We start from the raw sequence: 14165 nt of genomic DNA, 5'->3' as shown, positions 1-14165 counted from the left end.
AGGGGTGAGAGTGAATGCAGGGTGAGAGTGAATGCAGTTTATCAAGAAAATGGGAGGGAATTACAACCGGTTATATAATGTTAAACTTGCTATCCAAATTGGGGACTTTTGCCTTTGGTGGTAGCAAGGTTGTGTAACACCTTCCTTAATATATATTTTTTGACACTAATTCTTAAATATTGCTATGGAGGTCATTACACCACTTTCCCCTGACATTAGAATGTGCTGTTGACAGCAGTGTGGAGTTACTAACATCTAGAGTATTGTAGGCTGACAAGGCAGCACTATCTATATATGTAATATGTTTCTGGCTCACTCGGGCAGGCATCTATGGTTGTATAAAAATATAGAGAAAAACACTTCTAGTAGTCACTGGGAAACAGCCTAGGTGTTTGAACTGGATATGTGGCATTCAGATTACAGCACTGAAAAAGAGAATCTAACAACTCTTTCTTGAAAATTCTGCAAAGGTTTTAAATTTTAGGAGTAATCCGGTACAATTTGAGTTGTGTACTAAAATACATAATAATAAGGATCTACGTGGATGCTGAATAAGTGAGAGTATGCACGCCCAATTCATGAGAATGTCTGTAATTTGACTGCTGAAGTGCATAATTTTTTGTATACTTTCTTCAGTTCCTGTTCCAGTGGCCACCTGCCACAGAGTTATTTAGACTATTTATTTCCCTTGGAAGGCATGCTCTGATCTTTGGTTTAGTTGTCATCTAGTCAGCCATCATGGAATTTTTTATTTTCTTACCCTGTTCCTCCCTTTGGTGGCAGGCATGCATTCACTTGCCAAAGTAAAGGCATACACTGCCTTCCCATGTGTCCTTGTGCAATCTCCAACCTGCACATTGAAAATAACATAAATGAATGCAACCTGGGTAAGTGATGTACACATCTGTGGTTTATTTGCTGCATTCTTTGCATCTCTTCATCTTGTTAGTGCCAGTATTACAGAGTACTGGATTCCTACCTCCTCCCAGCTTTGGTCACTCAGTTCTACCTTCCATTTTGGCTTTTCCCTTGCCCAAGCTGCTGGGTGATCCTGGATTCTGCAGATCACAGTCATGACTGTATCACCTGTGGCATTCAGTCAGCTGTAACAGGTTTTGTTTTATTTAGTTTGATGTGAGCAGGTAGAGACATAATCTTCCATTTTTGGAATGAAAGTGTCAAGGTGCTAATGACTATTTCATGTTACTAGAATAATTGTCTGTGAAGGAATGTGCCACACAAGTAAAGGTATGGCTTGTCTGTCACAATCTGTGTTTATTATTAGAATGCAGTGGTCTCTCTGTTCCTGGCTGTGTCTTGTCTTTTTGCTGAAAAGTGACTACAAGAAGTTGTAAGTGATGGTAACATTTTTAACATTTATTTAATAATTAGTGTATGTCCTTCTTTGACAAGAGTTTAACTGGAATTGCATTTTATAATTACATTGTCCAAATTCTGAAGTATTCAGGCAGTTTGTAGAGCTTTAAGTGAGATCTCATAATTCTGTGATACAGAAATTTCCCTTTATCCTTAAGACTATGTGATCTTGAACTACCTATTGTCAACTATTTTTTCCAGTTATTTGCAGTGCAGTATAACTTGGTTTGATAAGTTAGAATAATACATTTAATGTAAATAAATTTGCTTTGTTTTCCATTTATACTGATTTACTGGTTAAATGTCAACAATGGATTACCTAATTCTACTAAATCTACAGAAAACATAATTCGAGGGATAGAGGTGGAGTTTAGAGACAGTGTTTTGGTTTTCTAGCTTTAACATTTTGCTAACTAGAACCACCATTTATAAGATTCAGCAGGGTATTGGTCTCTTGGACCAGATACTGCAGTCCTTCATTGTTCAGATCTGCCCTCTACCCTAGGCAACATTAGCTATCTGCTGACAGCATGTCGTTGTGTGTATATGAGGAGATGTTTACTGGATGCAGTGGTCTGTCTGCTGCTGGCCACATCTTCTGTTTTTGTTGAAAACTGACTACAAGAAGCTGCGAGAGAGAACTTTCAAATAATGATGCCCAAGTCTGTACTAAAAAAAGCTTTATTTGTAACTACAAGGGAACAATGCCTTTCTGAAAGTCAGCTATGCTTAATCACAGGTGCTTCTACTCAACATAAAATGCTGGAAGCAGTGAAATAATTAGCCCAATCAATTGATTGGCAAGAGTAAACTAACACAATGATTTCTGGTTGTAGTTAGTGGTATGACAAAATACAACTGTCACATAAATATGGTAGCTGTGGATCCTGTCGTATGCATAGCAAAAATAGGTACATTTTCTTGCAGTTATCTTCAGGCAAAAACTATTCAGTTCATAAATGCTAAACTGGAAGAAGTCACCAAAGGATGATGCATCATGACATTGAATTATGCTGCTTAAGTTCAAACAAAAACAAGAAATAATAATTATAATTCTCATTCTCATTATTATTGTAATAATTCATAACTTTTATAGCACTTTTTGTGGTTCCTGGCTCAGATTCCTTCTGTACAAAGTCTGTAGGTCTTCCCACTCACTCTATGTGGGTTTTCACCCAGTAGCCTGCTTTAGGAATCTCAAAAGGACTTAATTGAAAGGAAGGTTTATGACTCCAAGACCAAGGAACCAAAGAGAAGCATGGCAATAACATTCTCGAAAGATGCAGGTGAAATCAAGAACTCTGGAATCATCTGAGCCACAATAAGTAACAACAAGCTGCTCCCCAAACAATCCTGGGCACAGGGCCATCACTCATCTACAAGAAAGCAAAAAAGCTTTCTATGTATTTCTGGCATTAGTAATGGGCTATTGAAGAACCAGCTGGCAAGACATGCTTCGGAGAAAACAGGACCGTCAAATTCAGATTGCATGTGCTATATATATCCTGCAGAGCTTGAATGATAAGTGTTAGAATGTCATATCAGACTGAACACCATTCCTACAGTCTGAACTTAGCCAGTTCCATAAAGAGCATTTTACAACTGAGGAATCTCTACCATAATTAGTTTACTGGAGAAAAGGGCTCTCATATGCTTGTCCTACCAAGTAAATCTTTACATGTTTGCTGTTTTATTTCACATCAGCAGCTACCTCTGTTCATCTGTGCACATATTTGGACTAGCTGCTCCCATTTTTTTTTTGTCACCACCAATGGGCCTCTACCCCCACAAGATTGTTTATATATATATATATATATATATATATATATATATATATATCTATATATATCTATATATATATATATATATATATATATATATATATATATGTGTGTGTGTATGTATATCTGTATGTGTGTGTGTATATATATATATATATATATATATATATATATATATATATATATATATATATATATATATATATATATATGTGTGTGTGTATATATATATATATATATATATATATATATATATATATATATATATATATATATAAAATATGGATCTACTTTCAGTTAACGAAAGTACGATCTACGAAAGTACGATCTACTGAATGGCGAAAGCACGAGCTCACTGCACCAAATGCTGAGTTTAACGGAAACTGACAATGCTGAAAGCTTAATTAGCAAAACTCACTTTAACATACTACAGTTTACAAAAGAATAAAAAAAAAAAACAAATACAATACATTACATTACATTACATTATGCAGGGGGCAAGCCTCTCTGAACCCCACACACCCCCACTGCTAATATATACCAACTCTGAGATCACACTACAGTGGGGAAAAGGAAAAATTCCCTTAGCCCCACTGTACTGCAATCTCGAACAACTTTCTGAATGATGCACATAACCAGTCATAATTAAAATCTCACTTCCTCATTGTGATTTTCCTGTACAATATATTTCATCCAGGATTCCGGGAGTGATTCTGCACAAATTCGACACTGTAGATGCCAGTACGTTTGTACAGCTACTATTACTGCCTTATTAAATTGAAAGCAATATGCTCTGTGTTCACTGTTAAAGTGAGTTTTGCCGATTAGCATTGTCAGTTTCCGTTAAACTTAGCTTTCAGTATTGTGAGCTTGTGCTTTTGCTGTTTGGTGGATCGTACTTCTGTTAATTGCAAGTGTATATATATATATATATATATATATATATATATATATATATATATATATAATATATGAGATTTTAAGGGACAAACCCACCATCTGGGAATAAATAAATCATGAACTCTGGCCTTGAGAAGTAACTTCATCATGAATTTTAGGAAGGGGAATTAACCACTTCTGCTGACTCTTGAATTTATTGTTAAAACCAACTTCCACTTCCACTCATAGAACCTCTGACTCCAGAGTACAAGCCATCCCAATTTTGCAAAGCCTTCTTTGCCATCCTTTAATGGGTATACTTGGCTGACGTCCATACTATAGGGCAAGAAAAGGGAAGTATGGGCTTCTAGGTCAATATTTTTAGGACTTGCTGTTTTGTGGCTTGTGTTATCTACTGTATTTTCAGGACAAATCTGAAGAAGTAACAGGAAAGCTGTTGCTAAGACCTGTTTTCTTCTGGCTTACTAAATCACTGGTGTTTCCTTAAGTACTGGATTACAGGAAAATATATTCTTCACAAACAATGGATTTGTTTACTTTTTAAATTTAATTTTTTTAAGTGAAATCAAATACTTTTGTGTTTTTGGGTGTTTGTAGCTTGAAGGTAGCATTTGCTGTTTCCCACTGAGTAACACAAACACCACAGCAGTATAAACAATATTTGTGGCACAATTTTTATCAAAAGATGCCAAAATATGCAAGTCAGTTTTTCCAGAATGTTCTAGATAGTTAAAAATGATCTAGGACTGGTAATAAAATGTTTATAGCAAAATGTTATAGTATTTTTTAGTCATTTAGATTGTATTTTTTGAATTTTTTTCAACTTTAATTCAATTAAAAAAAGTCATTAGTTCCATGTCCCAAGGAAAAACATTTTTTTTTAAATGAAATGGTGACTGGCTGCATACCAGGTTAATAAAGGTAGCACTGTTTTTTTGTTTGGATCAACATTTTAAACAAAAGGTATTATTAAAAGTCAGTTAAAACTGGAGGGCCCTTCCTCTGCACTGGGTCTAGCCGTAGGATGAATATCTGTCAAGGGTATTTATTTTTTCTAAGAATGAACTGGGGAAAATCTAGACCATATTTAAACATTAAAACATGTTTTTGATTTTCAGGGTCAACTTCAGAAGAAACAAAAACAAAGCCTTTGCAAAGATTATTTTAAAAAAGTAAACCCAATGAAAAAAGTTAGAAAAACAAAAATGACTTTCTAAAGGCGGTTTCTAAAAAAGTAGTCTCACTGAGAAAAGCTAAAAATCTAAAAAAAAAAGTCTACATCAAGAGGCTCTTTGCTTTAAGGCTAGGACCTCACATAAACACACTCTTTATTAAGACTCCGTAAAAGAAATCCTCACTCCTGATTCCATAAAAAACGTTTTTAAGATTCCAAAAAATTCATTATAAAGAGGTAAAAAAGCTTTTTTAAGACTACATCATAATGTTTTAGTTCAAAAAGGACAGTTAAGTCTTTTAAATGCTACTTTTTCAAAAGTAAGGCATCAAAAAAGATCTAATACCCAAACCTGTCCAAAGGCTAGTTTTAAGGGCCTCACTTAAGTCTTGTTACCATGTCCCTTGAACTATTTGTTAAGCCCCCTGACTCTAGGGGCAGACATTTGGATGGATTTTGCTGTACAAGAAGGAGACATACAATGTTTAGCTAACCAGAATAAACCAGACCAATAACTACAATCTGCCTAGGGTATTTAGTAAGAAAATATATTTTTATTGCACCTGTGAAACAGGTCATAGCGAGCCAGTGTGGACACTTGCAGGAGATGTATTTCATGAATGTTATGCCTGGTATGAAGGAAAAGAAATTTAAAAGGTAGAATTACAGTGCTTACATGCAGTGGGGACTTCAATGGAATGTATTTGACAGACCAAAGGATGCTTATCTCCTGTAAATGACTCATAAGTTCAAGGAAAATCATTATGATATTTGAGAAAGTATTAAAACCTTAAGTGCCTGTCATATACTCATAATAGTTTGAATCTCAGAGATTCAAATACACAATACTTCAGATCATAAAGATTCAAATCAAAACAAAATCTATTTTTTTTTGTAGGGGGAAACCCCCCCCCCCACACCTCCACACCCCCAGTCAATTATACCACCTCAGAGATCGCAATACACTAGGAAAAGTATAAATTCCCTGATCCTGACTGTACCTCAGTCTTGCAGTCTTTTTTCAGATCAACAACTGACTTCTTGATGGGTTTAGTGGAGACCATATAGATACAGATATATAAATATAGATGTATAAAGCATCCATAATACGCAGCAATATATATAGTAGACAGCGGTGTGTGTGTGTGTGTATATATATATATATATATATATATATATATATATATATATATATATATATATATATATATAAAATGCATCACATGTTTATACATATGTATGGGTTCACGGTAATTTGCTGACTGGCACTTACTTTTAATTCTGTTTTCCCATGTAAAACCTACTGAATAACATAATTATTAAAGCAAGGTACAGAGGAACTTGCTTCACATGGGTGAAAGCACCTCTAGCATCCGAGCTAACGTACCAACTCCAAGATCACACAACTGGAAAAAAGTATAAAAAAATTCTTATCTTCAGTGTTAGGTGATCTCAGATAAACATCAGACTTTACTAATTCTGTTTTAATCCCATTTCATTTGATTGTTTTTATTCAAATTAACTGCATTCAGAGATATTGCACATCAATCAAGCATGGATGCCACTAGGTCTTCAATACACAGATCATTACTGCCGTAGCCTAAGCTGTATAGGTTCTGCCCCTTGTGATGGGCAGCTTACAAAGTTAAAGGGCACATCCTATGTTCTCCAGCTGTATAAAGATTCATATAAAGATAGCTGGAGTGCAAAAATCTTCAAAACTTTATTGTCAAGGAGAAGCACTCCTTTGACAGGCGCTGTAGAATTATTGATAGGCTAGCTACCCTCCTACATTAGGCAGATATGTCCCCGCTCAGTAAAAATGTTTCACTAATTTTATTTTTCTGAGGAAGCCTTGTGTTTTTCTGATTGACATATATGATTTAGATAGGAAACTTATTTATTTTTTTGAACTATTATAGCATTTGTAAGGGAGAGTATGTGCAAATGATTATATGAACATTTTGTGTGAAATTTTCTACTTTTTGACAGAAGTTTTGCTAAATATTTATTATCTGTGTATTGAGGGCAGGATACATGTGCTTATGGGGGGCTGACAGTGGTTTACGCATCTCAGAATCACATTGTATCTACTTTACTAACATGTCTAGGTTCTGATATCTGCTTTCAAAGTGCCTTTCTCGGTTACATATTAAAACTAACACAAATAAAAAACTAATAAAAAAATGAAGGAGAACACTCCCATCTGACTGGAATACATTTTTTAATAATAAAATGTATAGTGCTTTTGTTCACTCTTCACTGGACTTCATCAGAATGAACATCACATCCACTATCACTCAATAAATACATAGTACAAAATCACATGGTACTCTTAATTACATCTAATTAACCCAATTAAAACAATCTTAATAATTCTCTTAAATTATTCTAAACTCTTAAAAACACCATAACCTGCAGCATATTTATATCTTAATCCCTGAGATTTTACCAATATAAAAACATTCACATGGTTGACATTTGGCCACATAAATTATCCCCTTACTCTCTCAGTAGTATCTGCCAGCCAATTTAATAATGCCCATCCTCTGTATATGTACAGAGGAAGCTTAAAGTATATGTCTACATTGTAGACAGTAACCACATTTTACCATAGCCCCCCATCGTAAATCAAAGGGTGATCTTTCAATAAATGTCTTAAAACAAATGTCCTTTTGATAAACAATAACAGGTTTATCTCCTACATTAGATTTATACACCTGATCTATTCCAAACAAATGCCATTTCTTGTTGATTATATAATGTATACCAGGGAAATGCAAATTGTAAGGTAATACTAGGTTTTTTTTTAATTTTGTTTCCCAAACTTTTTAAAGCACCAGTAGTTTGACCAGAGCTCGCTCCTAACAGCAGAACATAAATTCCTTCACTTCTTTTATTCTCCATTTCTACAAAAAATTCTAGTAAGGAATACTTCAGGGTACTCCCTTCATTCCAACATTTCCTTTAATTTAAGGCATTCTTCCTTAAAGCAAATGTCATCGCTAACCATCCTGGCCAATCTTACACATTGGCCTTTAACTAATGCCCTTTTCTGATGAACCGGATGCCAACTATTAAAATGCAAAAGGGTGTTGGAATAGGTGGGCTTTCTATATAAGTTGAATTTGAACCTTGAGTTCCTTCTGTTTTTCCACATGGTTACATCTTGAAAATCAACTTTATCTGAGTTTTCTTCCATAGTAAAATTTAAAAATTGAGTGGTACCATTAATAAATTGGAAGAAAAAAAAACTTGTCAAGTCTCTCCCTGGTGTCCGTCCAAAAACTAATGATGTCATCAAGGAAGCATCCATATATAAAGACCAACAATTTTTAAATTATGATGTAAAAACTAAAGTAGTTTCTTAATATGTACTAATTTGGCAAAAACTGGAGAGCAAACTGCCCCCTTTGCCATTCCATTCTTTTGCCTAAAAAGTTGGTTTTCTAAAGAAATAAAATTATTCTCCAGGACTGCTTTTACAAGACTTCTGAGGGTTAAACATTCAGTGGTAGCTATTTCAGAATAAAAACTCAAACAAAAAAAAAAAAACCCACTCCAAGTCAATATTGTGGGGTATAACAAAAAAAAAGAAATCCCTTACATCTATTGTGACAAAAATGAGTTTGTCCAAATTGATATCATTGGAGACCTTAGACAAGAAGTCTTATAAATCCTTAAGCAAATAAGGGTAATGTTCTAAGACCCCCTTTGTATGTTGGTCTCTGTACTTAGCCAAAGGGAAGATCTTAGAAGCCTTGGCATCAACAATCAGTCTAAGTGGGGGGGGGGTCAGTTAAACTTATATCTTTGGTATCCCGAAAATGGTGGGGGGTCCTAGGAAAACCCATTTTCAAAAATTCATATTGAACAGGGTAATTTGTTCATTAGCCAACACATCTTCTAACTAGTTCAGCGGTGGAGCAGCCTCCAGCCTCCGAGGTTTTGCTTCCCCCTGTCCACTTTCAGGTCAACTCTTGCTATTTCTCAGCCACCGGTGGGTGACTCTGTGGTAGCCAGATTGGGGAGGGGGGGGCTGCACCTCAGGGATTTCTTCATACTCTGAACTGCTTGATTCTGAAAGAAGTATGATGTCAGATTTTTCCCTGATCATATTTTTTTTTTCAGAAACATTATCTAAAATGAAATAGGTTTCTACATGGAGCAGAATGAAATTCCTAAGGCCAACAAAATGTACTATGATTTCTTACAGTTGGAAATACCAAATTCTGCAAGCATTCCTCCTGTGCTGCCTGGTTTAGGCAATACTTTTTCGTAGCGCCTAGTTTATCTGATAGTTCATGTCCTGCTTCACAGGATATCTCAGTCCACATAAACATTTGTTTTCAAAACATAAAACAGACCCAGACCCATCTATGATTTCCTTATCCAGAATTGCTCTGTTAAACAGTTGACTGCTGCTAACCACTAACCCCATTCCCTCTGACATGGAAGGAAAAGCAATTGCTAAGTTGGGAAAGTTTGACTTTCAGTATTTTAAACTGCCAATCTCATGTGCTAAACTTTTTATTTTTATTTTGTAAGAACATGTAGAAGTCAAATGTAAACCTTCCTTCTGAGGTAAAAAATAAAATCATTGAAAGCCTCTGTTACATATTTTCTTCTGAGTTTGCTTCCCAAGATACTAATCACATTTTAAAGTGTCCTTATTACATGTGCTTCTCCTGTTACTAAGTGAATGTTCGTGTCCTTATTACAGCTGCTTCTCATGTTATTAAGTGCATGTTCGTGTCCTTATTACAGCTGCTTCTCATGTTGCAAAGCACATGTTAGTGTCCTTATTGCATGTGCTTCTCATGTTACTAAATGCATGTTAAGGTGTCCTTATTACATCTGCTACCCAGGTTACTAAGCATATCTTAGTGTCCTTATTACATGTGCTTCTCATCTTACTAAGTGTATGTTAAAGTGTCCTTATTACATCTGCTTCTCATGTTACTAAGCACATGTTGGTGCCCTTATTGCATGTGTTTCTCATGTTACTAAGTACATGTTAAGGTGTCCTTATTACATCTGCTTCCCAAGTTACTAAGCAGATTTTAAAGTGTCCTTATTACATCTGCTTTTCATGTTACTAAACACATGTTGAAGTGTCCTTATTACATCTGCTTCTCATGTTACTAAGTGCATGTTAAGGTGTCCTTATTACATCAGCTGTTCATGTTACTAACAGCATGTTAAAGTATGCATATGATGCTGCTGATTCCTTCTCTACAGCTGTTGCTTCTGGATTAGTATTAAGAAAATTAGCTTGGCCGCATTCTTAAAATCTTCCTAAAGTTGTTAAAACTGAAATTTTACATTCTTAATTAGGTGGTTCAGTTTGGTCCTGCAGCAGTTGAGAAGTTGAAGTGTGAAGAAAGAAGAAAGTTAAGGACTGACTCAAATTTTTCAACCCTCCTTTTTAAAAGAAAATAAAAATTTCCCTTCCACTTGTCTCCCTTTTGCAGTAAACCATTTAAGCTTCAAGGTGCTGGCAAATATTTTAAAAAGCAACGACAAGCGGACTCCAAAAAGAAAGTAAAAATCCTTATAAAATCAAGGACAGTCTTCTCAAATGGCATGCCCATTGGTCCACTCAGGCCTGATTTCATTTTCCTATGTAGCATTGAACCTTTACAAAGAGATGGATTCTGAATGTTATTCAGCAGGGTTGCTCTTGGCAATAAGAATCCTTTCCTCCTTTCTTCCTTCCCAAGAGATTCAAACCTGTAAATTGTTTCCACCTGGACAAAGGCTTTTATTCTAAGATTTTATTAGTACTTAAAAGGGAAGGGTCCTGGAGGCCTGGACTGGACCTTTTCTACCTAAATCTATTGGGATAACATTTTGAACATCAAAATCTTAACTCTCAGTCCTTTCTTCATCTAACCCCCCCCCCCCCCACCACCACTCTAGCCTTTACAGTAAAGCTAACTTTAAAGGACAACTATCATCACATTTCTATTGGTGAGCAGTAAAAGTTTTTTTTTTTTTTTTTAAAGGTTTGCTGTGTTTGGTTTATATTATCAAATTTTCTGTCTTTCTACACAAGAGTATTCACAAAGTGCCTTGTCCCAGTTATAGCTTATTGCAGGCTTCAAGGAATTCACATCTTTGCATATTTGGACAATTGTCTTATATTTGCTGGCTTTTTCCAGTAGTCCGGATACTTCAAGAGGGTTTACAAACTGCCCCAAACCATCCATTCAGTCTGGGTTTTCAAATCGACCTTCAGAAATTTTATCTCATCCCTTCCCCACAGAATTGTATTGCAAGGATGTCTTCGTGGGGTAAGCCTTTCTTCCTCTAGTCAAAGTAGAGATGTTTCAGCAGGTTTTCTGGAGTTTGTCCAATCAAAGCTATGTATCTGCAAGGAAATTTCTCAGTATTTTGGAATATCTGTCATCTAAGATTCACATGCTTCCCCAGGCCAGATTGCAGATGAGGAAAATACAGTGGTCCCTCAGAGCAGTCTGAATTCAGCATCTAAGTTCTTTGTCCTTTAAGATCCTAGTTCTAGAATTCGTAAAAAGAGAGATTCTTTAATGGATAGGCTATATCTCTTGCAATCCTGGTCTCCAACATTCCCTTTCAGCCACTATCCAGTTTGTCAGCATACCTGGCATGGGGAGCAGTTTCAAAAGGGGTAAAATGCTAATTTTTTTGAAGCCTTCAGGAAGACAGAAGCACACAAATGCCATTGAGATGTTGGCAGAGATCAGTGCTTTAAAATCTTTAAATCATGTCTCTCTAGGACCTCTGCAGTGCAAGTGTGCATAAACAAGACTGTAGTGAATCGGTACCCTTTCAATTGATATCCAGGGTTGTTCTGAAAATCCAGGAGGACTCCCCAAAAATTGTGGTTATAACTCCTTTCTTGCCTAGGTGACAGTGGTATTCCATTCTTTTTAATCTGGGCAAGGAAGACTAGCATAAGCTTCCCCACTTAATGAACTTACTCACAAAAGACAAGGTTATTTAATAAACCTCATTTTGGTAAATCTACAACTAACTTCCCGGATTAGACCTTTTTGGCCTGTTTTTCAGAGGATGTGAAGCAGGAACTAAAATAAGCAAAAAAAAAAAAATTTTCTAATAGGAAATCATACATAAGCAAATTGAAAATATTGTTTAGTTGGTGCCAGTCCAAGAACCAAGATCCTCTGAATGGCCACCAGTCTTTCATTCTTGATTATTTGTGTAAGTTACCATTCTGACTTTCTTATTCCTCTACCAAAGTGCATTTGTCTGCAATTTCTGCTTACCTGCCCTTTGAAGGATAATTAAAACTATGCTGAAATTAATCAGGTTTTGAAAAGGGGTGTTGTATATTCTTCCACCTAGGAAACAGGTGGCTCTTCCTTGAGACCTCTACTTTGTACTTGAAAAGCTTACAGCTTACTCTATCTCCATTTTATCCAGCTTATCAGACTTAAATGAAGTTCTTCACATGCAAGACTGTTTTAGTTACTGTTCTGACACCTGCTAGGAGAGCATCTGATTTAAAAGCACTTATTCAACCCTAGCTTATTTTTCACAAGGACTAGATTTCTTTAAGAACTAAATCACCTTTTTAGCTAAAGTGGTCTTAGATAAACTCTATCTGCCTTCTTAAGAATAAAAGAGAAAATGTTCTTTGCACTGTGGATGCCCACAAGCAGCTCAGATACTACCTAGATAAAATTTGAGGTTTTAATAAACCTGATCAGCTGTTTGCCTACTGTGAGGTTAAGAGAAAATGACAACCAATGTTAAAGCTATTTCCACGTGGCTGTCTCATGCTATTGCTACTTTCACCATAATAAGCCACCTCCAGGCAGGGTTATGGCCCATTGCACAAAGGCTTTGCCTTCTCTGGCTTTCTGAATAGGATTGGGCTGTAGAAGTATTCTACAGGCAGCAACTCTGTCCTCTGCTCTCACCTTTACAGAGCTTTGCTAGGCTCCTGGAGTTTAATTTTATTGGCATTCTCCTTTTGTTACTCTTCAAAAGCTATGGTAATCTACCCATATACTCTAGGCCACTGCAACAGTGGACTATGCAATCAACGTAGCACAGCTGTTCAAGTAAACTTATCGTAACCGTAGATAATCTGATAGCTCACTGTTACAGTAGCCTCCACTCTTTTCTTTCTTTTGTGTTTGAGAGTTTTCATGTTAAAGTATGCATATGATGCTGCTGATTCCTTCTCTACAGCTGTTGCTTCTGGATTAGTATTAAGAAAATTAGCTTGGCGCATTCTTAAAATCTTCCTAAAGTTGTTAAAACTGAAATTTTACATTCTTAATTAGGTGGTTCAGTTTGGTCCTGCAGCAGTTGAGAAGTTGAAGTGTGAAGAAAGAAGAAAGTTAAGGACTGACTCAAATTTTTCAACCCTCCTTTTTAAAAGAAAATAAAAATTTCCCTTCCACTTGTCTCCCTTTTGCAGTAAACCATTTAAGCTTCAAGGTGCTGGCAAATATTTTAAAAAGCAACGACAAGCGGACTCCAAAAAGAAAGTAAAATCCTTATAAAATCAAGGACAGTCTTCTCAAATGGCATGCCCATTGGTCCACTCAGGCCTGATTTCATTTTCCTATGTAGCATTGAACCTTTACAAAGAGATGGATTCTGAATGTTATTCAGCAGGGTTGCTCTTGGCAATAAGAATCCTTTCCTCCTTTCTTCCTTCCCAAGAGATTCAAACCTGTAAATTGTTTCCACCTGGACAAAGGCTTTTATTCTAAGATTTTATTAGTACTTAAAAGGGAAGGGTCCTGGAGGCCTGGACTGGACCTTTTCTACCTAAATCTATTGGGATAACATTTTGAACATCAAAATCTTAACTCTCAGTCCTTTCTTCATCTAACCCCCCCCCCCACCACCACTCTAGCCTTTACAGTAAAGCTAACTTTAAAGGACAACTATCATCACATTTCTATTGGTGA

The 14165-nt window shown here is 35.9% G+C and overlaps 1 protein-coding gene across 2 annotated transcripts in view; it reads left to right on the top strand.

Annotated features, from left to right (window-relative positions):
- LOC122791241 (endoplasmic reticulum-Golgi intermediate compartment protein 2-like) overlaps window positions 1-14165 on the top strand; it is a 429978-nt gene that overhangs the window by 73888 nt on the left and 341925 nt on the right. The window lies entirely within an intron of this gene.

The sequence above is a fragment of the Protopterus annectens genome, chromosome 17.part0 (genome assembly GCF_019279795.1).
Source record: "Protopterus annectens isolate FY-2018-M chromosome 17.part0, PAN1.0, whole genome shotgun sequence".
In the NCBI taxonomy this organism is placed as follows: Eukaryota; Metazoa; Chordata; order Ceratodontiformes; family Protopteridae; genus Protopterus; species Protopterus annectens.
This window is presented reverse-complemented; position numbering and strand designations above follow the sequence as displayed.